General features: G+C 32.2%; 1 protein-coding gene across 1 annotated transcript in view; it reads right to left on the reverse strand.

Annotated features, from left to right (window-relative positions):
• LOC114331697 (uncharacterized) overlaps positions 1-2,467 on the reverse strand; it is a 185,786-nt gene extending 183,319 nt beyond the window's left edge. Inside the window, exon 1 of the mRNA XM_028281317.2 lies at positions 2,204-2,467. The gene's annotated coding sequence lies outside the window, so the exon portion shown is untranslated. The remainder of the gene's footprint in view (positions 1-2,203) is intronic.
• Between the last annotated feature and the right edge of the window lie 5,383 nt (positions 2,468-7,850).

Below are 7,850 nucleotides of genomic sequence, written 5' to 3' on the forward strand. Positions count from 1 at the left end.
TGATTTTAATTTTGCAAATTGCAAATGAAAGGTACAGTACACTTCTATAAGCAAAAAAAAATTCAACTTGCTATCTGCTTTATTTTCAGTCCTGCAACGTTTAAAATAAATGATTTTTTTTGCGAAAGCTGGATTGCAAAATTTATTTTGCAAAATCTATTAAACCGAACTTAATAAAATTTACAGTGTTGTTTTACTATGTCATAAAGTTTATCTGGGTAAAATATGAAGGTCCTAAGTCTAGCATAAATGGTTGAAAAACGTAAAATGCCAATAATTATTTTTGTATGGTTTTTTTTCGCAATTATTGCTATTTTGCAACAAGGGTGACTATTTTTTAAATTTTCAACCAATTATATATTGTAGGAAATTTAACTACGCAATTTTTATGTCAGTACAACCTTTCTCAGAAATGAATAGGTTTAAAGTTACAATCAAAAAACCAATAAAAAAATCGAATTTTTCCTTCATATTTTGACATTTTGATTATTTAAACAATGTTCCGGACCATTTTGAGTGGGAGGATAACTCAAATATTATTATTTGAGTTATTTTCAAGAAATTTCTGCAAAAAAATTTGAGTCACCTCTCAACGTCCATCTCAAAACAGATGAGCCCTGGACTATTTGTTTTCGTTGTAGTTTTTTGGGTAGCAATAAGAAGAGATTTCAACTTTCAATAAATGTTGTGGAATCCTATCGCATTTATAGATTTCATTAACCCTCGTAAGGCGGTGCTTAGATTCTTACGTAAACGACCGACGGTGCGGGGTGCATTTGCACCCCATCCGTATATCCATTTCTTTTTATATGTGAACGTCGGGGAAATTGTTTTGAAAGATAATAAATAATACTTTTTTATTATACTATGAAACATAATTTTATAAACAAAATACTCATTGCATTTAAAAAATTATTATCGTTGAAAGACAAACACATGTAATTTTTCACAGACTGAGCAAAACAAAGTTTTTACACACAATACAGTTATGCCGGGACTTTCGGTCTTTTGTCTCTAACATAAGTAACATTGACCTCGTCGACCTTATCCCGTAGCTCTGTTAGCTCCAGGTGGAATATCAGAAACGTCCAATAGGGCTTTTCATCGATTGTCATTTGTTTCGAGCTTCTGTCATATGTTGTATAATCTGTGTATAATATTAATATACACGGATTATACGACATTTGACAAAAGCTCGAAACAAAATGACTTTGAATAAAAAGCCCTATTCAGGATATGAAATTTTCATCATTTGCACCCTACAGTCATTTTTCCAAAAAAGCACATAAACGCAAAGAGTTTTAAATGCTGCTCGAAATGCTGTAATGGGTGGAATGTGGTGAGAAGTTAATTTAATGCGAATAAAAAAATGGACAAAAATCAAAAACATTTATTAAAAAATATAGGTGAGAAAAATGAGGTCTGGGGTGCAGCTGCACCCCGTATCGCCTTACGAAGGTTAAACAGGTGTTTTTTTTTCGTTTACTAATTTGAACTTTCTGGTTAATTAATAGTTCGTAGAAAAAACTTTTATGTGTTGTTAGCCACTGGCGGATCCAGGGGGGTGTCATGAGGGTCATGACCCCCCCCCATAATTGTAAATCCATGTATCCTAAGGTTGGTAAGACTAAGTCACCTTGCATCAGAGATAGGTAATTAAATCACCCTCAAGACCCATGACCCCCCAAACAAAATTTCTGGATCCGCCACTGTTGTTAGCTTCCTCGGGGATGGTGTTTCAACTTTGATTTCACCTAAATAATTATTACCTTCGCGTATTTATATTTTCGTATACATAATACATACTACGTATTTCACTTTAGCTTAGGTACTTTCGGTTTTCGTCTTTTTCGCAATCGTTTGAGCCTTCGTTGCTGACAACTTGAAACTTCTAGGGAAATATATATACCTGATAAAAAGCATATTAGTTTAAAATAAAAGCCTTTGAAGGCATATATGATTAGAAAGAAGTTAGCTGATAACATTAGAAATAAAGAAACAAGATCAGAACAAAATACACAACAGAAAGTTCTCATTCATGAAAGAAAATTTGATAAAAATACTCTAGATTGCCAATTTTTTTCAATAGAACATAATAACTATGAAGTTTTAATAAATTGTATTAAAATCATCATAATATAATATTATGTGAAGTTATGTGTGAATTCATTTGATGCAGATTTAACTTAAGTAACATACTCACCGCAAAAATTCGCCCTATCCCTTTTTGAATTCGTGTCCGGTCCACATATCGACTGCAGCAGTCCTTTCAGTTATCTCACGATGGAAATAAAATGCACTAGAAATCCACATTCAAATCAAACACACACTTGTTCTTCTGCACTTCACTCCCACAACAAAACTCGGCACATACATCGGCCAACGAACGCAAGGCAACAGCGACTGGAGTACTGGAGACTGGTGGACTTGTATGTTGTGTTAACGTTAAGCTGAAACACGGCTAAACTCTCTACTTCACGTCCTCGCGATCCTCGATCCTCGCCTGAGGCTGAAAGGCTGAAAAGAGATGGACTGACCGACCACAAACCGTTTAGTCCATGTTGTGAGGCCAATCTTGCATGGAAAAAATTCTGATTCTGATTCTTTGCCGATTCCTATTCAAAATATTTCAAAAATGTCCCGTCTAAACAAATCAGATTAGTACAGGGCAAAATTTTTGGGTAGTTTCTTCTTCTTCTTATGGTGTCGTGCACCTACTTGTAGTGAGTTGGCGAATTATCAAAGTCGTACGTCTGTCATTTGCAGCATGCAAAAGCTCGCCAGTGTTAGTTATTTATGCCTGTCCAGTTCTGTATAGTTCGTAGGCCACGACATTTGTTTGAGACCGATTCCTCTGTTGACCTCAATCTTTCCTTGAATGATTAGTTGAGGGAATGCGTATTTTTTCCCACTCAGCATATAGCCCAGGTATTCAATCAAGTTGAGCAATTCTATCTCAGTATTTACTCTTCTTAAGACTTCCTCGTTTCTCACCCTATCTGTCCATGGTACGCGGAACATTCTTCACAAGGTCCACATTTCGGAGGCATCCAACCGTTTAATGGAAGATATTTTCAACTTCCATGTCTCCATGCCTATAACAATATGGACCATATATAGCACTTAACTATTCTGTAACGCAGAATGAAGAAGAGATTGTGATAACAAAGTAGCGGTTTAAATTTTATAAAAGGTTATTTGATTGTTCGGTACGGCATTTTATTTCTTGTTGAGAATCCTATTGGTTATTCACCATCAATCTCAAGTAATTCTTTGAATGTTTTCACTTGCTAGATTGAAGCATTATCTACTTGCAGTTGTACTCTTACAAGTGCACCTTGCTTACTGCCATGCATTTAGTTTTTCCAGCATTTATGTTCAAGCCATATATTTTTCTTGCGATATTTATTTTATTTAGCATCAACTACATATCATGTCCGTTATCTGTGATTATCGCGGTGTCGTCGGCGTAACGAATGTTTTTTATTGAGGAACCTTTAACATTTATATCACAGTCAGAGCCTTCAAGTGCCACTACAAAAACATTATCCACACAGAAGTTAAGCAGCACCGGAAACAAAATACACCCCTGTCGCAAATCGCACCCCTCTTAAAATTTCAAATTCCTCTATGTTCGTTGATTTGTTCAGTCTTTATCGTGCTTTTTGATTCCAACAGAGATTCTGGAAAACTCTTATATCTATCACATCAATATTAGTATTTTTATCATTGATCATAGAAATTGTTTAAACAATTTTTTTAAACAAATTCCAATAACCACCTTTTTTGCTGCGGAAAATATCTGTTTAGATTTTTTGGCTTATTTTAGGAAACGACGAATAAAGAAGACGAAAAAAAAACTCTACAATATGCAGTCACATTCCGTCTATTCGTCTAGGAAAAAATTCCGCCTATTCGTCATCTTCTTTATTCGTCGTCTCCTTGCCTTATAAATTTAAAAGGCAGAGATTAAGGATGTTACCAGAAAAGTGGTTTCAAGAGAGTTTTTAGATTTATTGTTTTAGATCTGGGACATTTCTGTGTTATCTTTTGAAATTGTTTAAACAATTTCTGCCCAAAATTTTCGCCGCTCCCTTCTAATTTGTTTAAGGGGGACATTTTTAAACAGGAATGCGTAAAGACACCATATTCTTAAATTTTTTTCATACCGAAGCGGCCTCACAGAATGGACTAACAAACTGCTCGTATATGGGGAGATCCAGTCGGCTGAAATGACAGAGTCGATTTACAAGAATGCACACCATGTAACTCGGACTTCCAATGAATTTCTGATCCTGTATTGTAATTTATATTATGAATTATAATAAAGTGCACTTTAATACGTGTTGATTTTAAATATTTCCCCAATACAGTTATCAGCAATAGTTTTCTTTAAATTCGAAAGATGAACTTATTTTAGTAACTGAGTACATATATGTACATATAGTCTGGGCTGATTATCGGAGAATAGGCCATTTTTGCCCGGAGAATAGGCCATTTTTGCCCGGAGAATAGGCCTGGAATCGAATTATAAGATCCTATATATTAATATTATAGGTATGCAAAGTCCTGAGATAGTGTGCTACTTTTTTTATAAACAAAATGGCGCCCGAAAATCGTGTTTTTTTCAATTATTGCTCTATAACTCCGAAGATTTTAATTTTACAACAAAAACTCCCAAATAAAAATTCACCGTGATTAAATTCTGCATAGAGTCGTGTTTTTCCCGATCTGCTCCGATGAAAATTTTCCTCGGAAAATGCGGGTTTTCCCAACAAAATCTTTAATTTTTAAATAAAGTTCTAGATAAGTAATTATCTACCAATATTTAAATAATTTGGTGACTTAAAAGCCTTCTTGGTTTAGATTATAGTTTCAGAAGCTGATGCAAATTAAACGAATATTTTGCAACAATTCAATTGTTAATTAATAATTTACGGTCGCAATAATAACCAAAATAATTATGATACACTGATCAAACTTTAAAATCTTATAAACATGAGATGCCTTTTGAACATTTTGGCGACAAAATCTAAATTTTTTATTTTTTTGTATTATCTTTAAATGTTTAAAAAAAATAGTTATAAACAAATTAACGTTTCTCAGAAAGTTTTTATTATATTGTAATTTTAAAAAATAGCTAAAATGCGCATTTCAAATATCTTGAAAATGAGTGCTTTAAAACTTTTTTGCAACCATTTACAAAAAAGTTATGAAACAGCAAAGTAAACATAAGATTACTATGGTGTTTATATATTTTTTTAATTCTTTCAAAGCGTGAAGTGAGTATAAAGTACAAGCTAATTATTTACAAAAAAATATCGATTATAAATTTAATGGTTATATTTTAATTAAAGATTATAAATATATTTTTTTGTAATTTACACGCGCGAAAGTTGAATAATACAGCACTGTAGCTGAAATTTTCACTCGGAGCGACGACCGGCCGCGCGAGACGTACACTTTTATAAATAATATATGCTGCGTTTCAGTCGCTTTGAGTGAATATTTTAGCTCCGACTCTGTATCAGGCCTACTTTTGCGCTAAAAATTACAAAAAAAAGTATTTTTAATCTTTGATTAAAATATAACCATTGCACTAATTTTTGACATTCTTTGTGAGTAATTAGATTGTACCATAGACAGACTTTTAAGCTTTGAAACAATTAAAACAAATTATAAACAACGGTGATTTCGTATATTTACTTTGCTGTTTCATAACGTTTTTGCAAATGGTTGGAAAATTTTTTTAAAGCATTCATTTTCAAGACCTATGAAATACGCATTTTAAGTATTTTATAAAATTAGAATATAATAAACAATTTCTGAGAAATGTTAATTTTTTTATAACAATTTTTATTAAACATTAGAGATTATGCAAAAAAATGAAAAATTTATATTTTGTCGACAAAATATTAAATAGGCATCACACCTTTATAATCTTTCCAAGTTTGATCAATGTCTCATGATTATTTTGGTTGTTATTGCGACTGTAAATTTTTAATTAACAATTGAATTGTTGCTAAAATATTCGTTTCATTTTCACCGGCTTCTGAATTTATAATCTATACCAAGAAATCTTTTATTTCACCAAGCTATATAATTATTGATAAATAATTATTGGCCCAAAAAATTTATTTGAAAATTCGAGATTTTGTTGGGAAAACCCACATTTTCCGAGGAAAATTTTCGTCGGAGCAAATCGGAAAAAACATGCTTCTATGTAGAATTAAATTGGAGTGAATTTTTATTTGAGTGTTTATGGTGTAAAGTTAAAATCTTCGGAGTTATAGAGCAATAATTGAAAAAAAAACGATTTGTCGGCGCCATTTTGTTTATAAAAAAAGTAGCACACTATCTGCGGACTTTGCATACCTATATTAATCATATATAGGATCTTATAATTCGATTCCAGCAATATAATTTCTGGTAAATAACCTTTCTTTGTACTTTACTAATTAGACCAGCGTATTATAACTATTTTTTTTAATTTAAAGATTATGCAAAAAAAAGAAAAATTTATATTTTGTCGATAAAATATTAAATAAGCATCTCATCTTTATAATCTTTATAAGTTTGATCAATGTATCATGATTATTTTGGTTATTATTGCGATCGTAAATTGTTTATTAACAATTGAATTGTTGCTAAAATATTCGTTTAATTTTCACCGGCTTCTGGAATTACAATCTATACCAAGAAAGCTTTGATGTCCCTAAGTTATTTAATTATTGATTAATAATTACTTACCTAAAACTTTATTTGAAAATTAGAGTTTTTGTTAGGAAAACCTGCATTTTCCGAGGAAAATTTTCGTCGGAGCAAATCGTGAAAAACATATCTCTATGCAGAATTTAATTGTGGTGAATTTTTGATTGGGTGTTTTTGTTGTAAAGTTAAAATCTTCGGAGTTATAGAGAAATAATTGAAAAAAATACGATTTGTCGGCGCCATTTTGTTTATAAAAAAAGTAGCACACTATCTGCGGACTTTGCATAACTATATTATTAATATATAGGATCTTATAATTCGATTCCAGCAATAAAATTGCTGGTAAATAACTTTTCCATGAATTTTGCTAATTAGCCCAGAGTAATATTATAATATGAACAATAACAGCGTTTAGCATACTAACGAAAATGTTAGCACGAAAACTTCTGTTACTAAAGAAAATCTTCTTCTTTTGGCATCATAACTCTGGATGGATCTTGGCTTGTCTGGCTATGTCCTTCCATTCAGATCTCTCTTGTGGCCTTCTCCTCCATTGTCTTATATTCATGGTTTTCAGGTCGTTTCCCACGTCATCCAACCATCTAGTTCTGGGCCTTCCTTTTTTTCGTTCCTACCGGTTTCCATTGTAAAATTTTCTTTGTCGTTTTTGTATATCTTCTTGTCACTGAACATGTCCTAGCCATAACATACCCTTTATCCAGTTCATTTACCTTGTCGTTTCTTCTGATTCTCCATGTGCCGTCTTTCTCTTGCACCTGACCATATACTATTCTTAGTATTCTCTCTCGAATTTCTGAGTTGGGCTTCATCTTTTTTCGTCATTACCCAGGTTTCACAACCATAGGTTACTACGGATGTAATCAACGTTGTGTAGATAATAATTTTGGTTCTTTTGTCTAATAATTTCGACGTCATCAATATTTTATTAGTATGTACGATTCCCACTAGAAATACGTGCATTAATTTGGCTACTTACGGAATTCTTTTGATTGATTTTCGTGCCCAGATATGTAAATAATAATATTCAATAAAAGGCATCCATACGCTCATTATTATACTTTGCTATTGTGATATAATTTTCATTGTCCGGTGTTCTTTTGATGGTCATGTACTTATTT

Source organism: Diabrotica virgifera, chromosome 9, assembly GCF_917563875.1.
Source record: "Diabrotica virgifera virgifera chromosome 9, PGI_DIABVI_V3a".
In the NCBI taxonomy this organism is placed as follows: Eukaryota; Metazoa; Arthropoda; class Insecta; order Coleoptera; family Chrysomelidae; genus Diabrotica; species Diabrotica virgifera.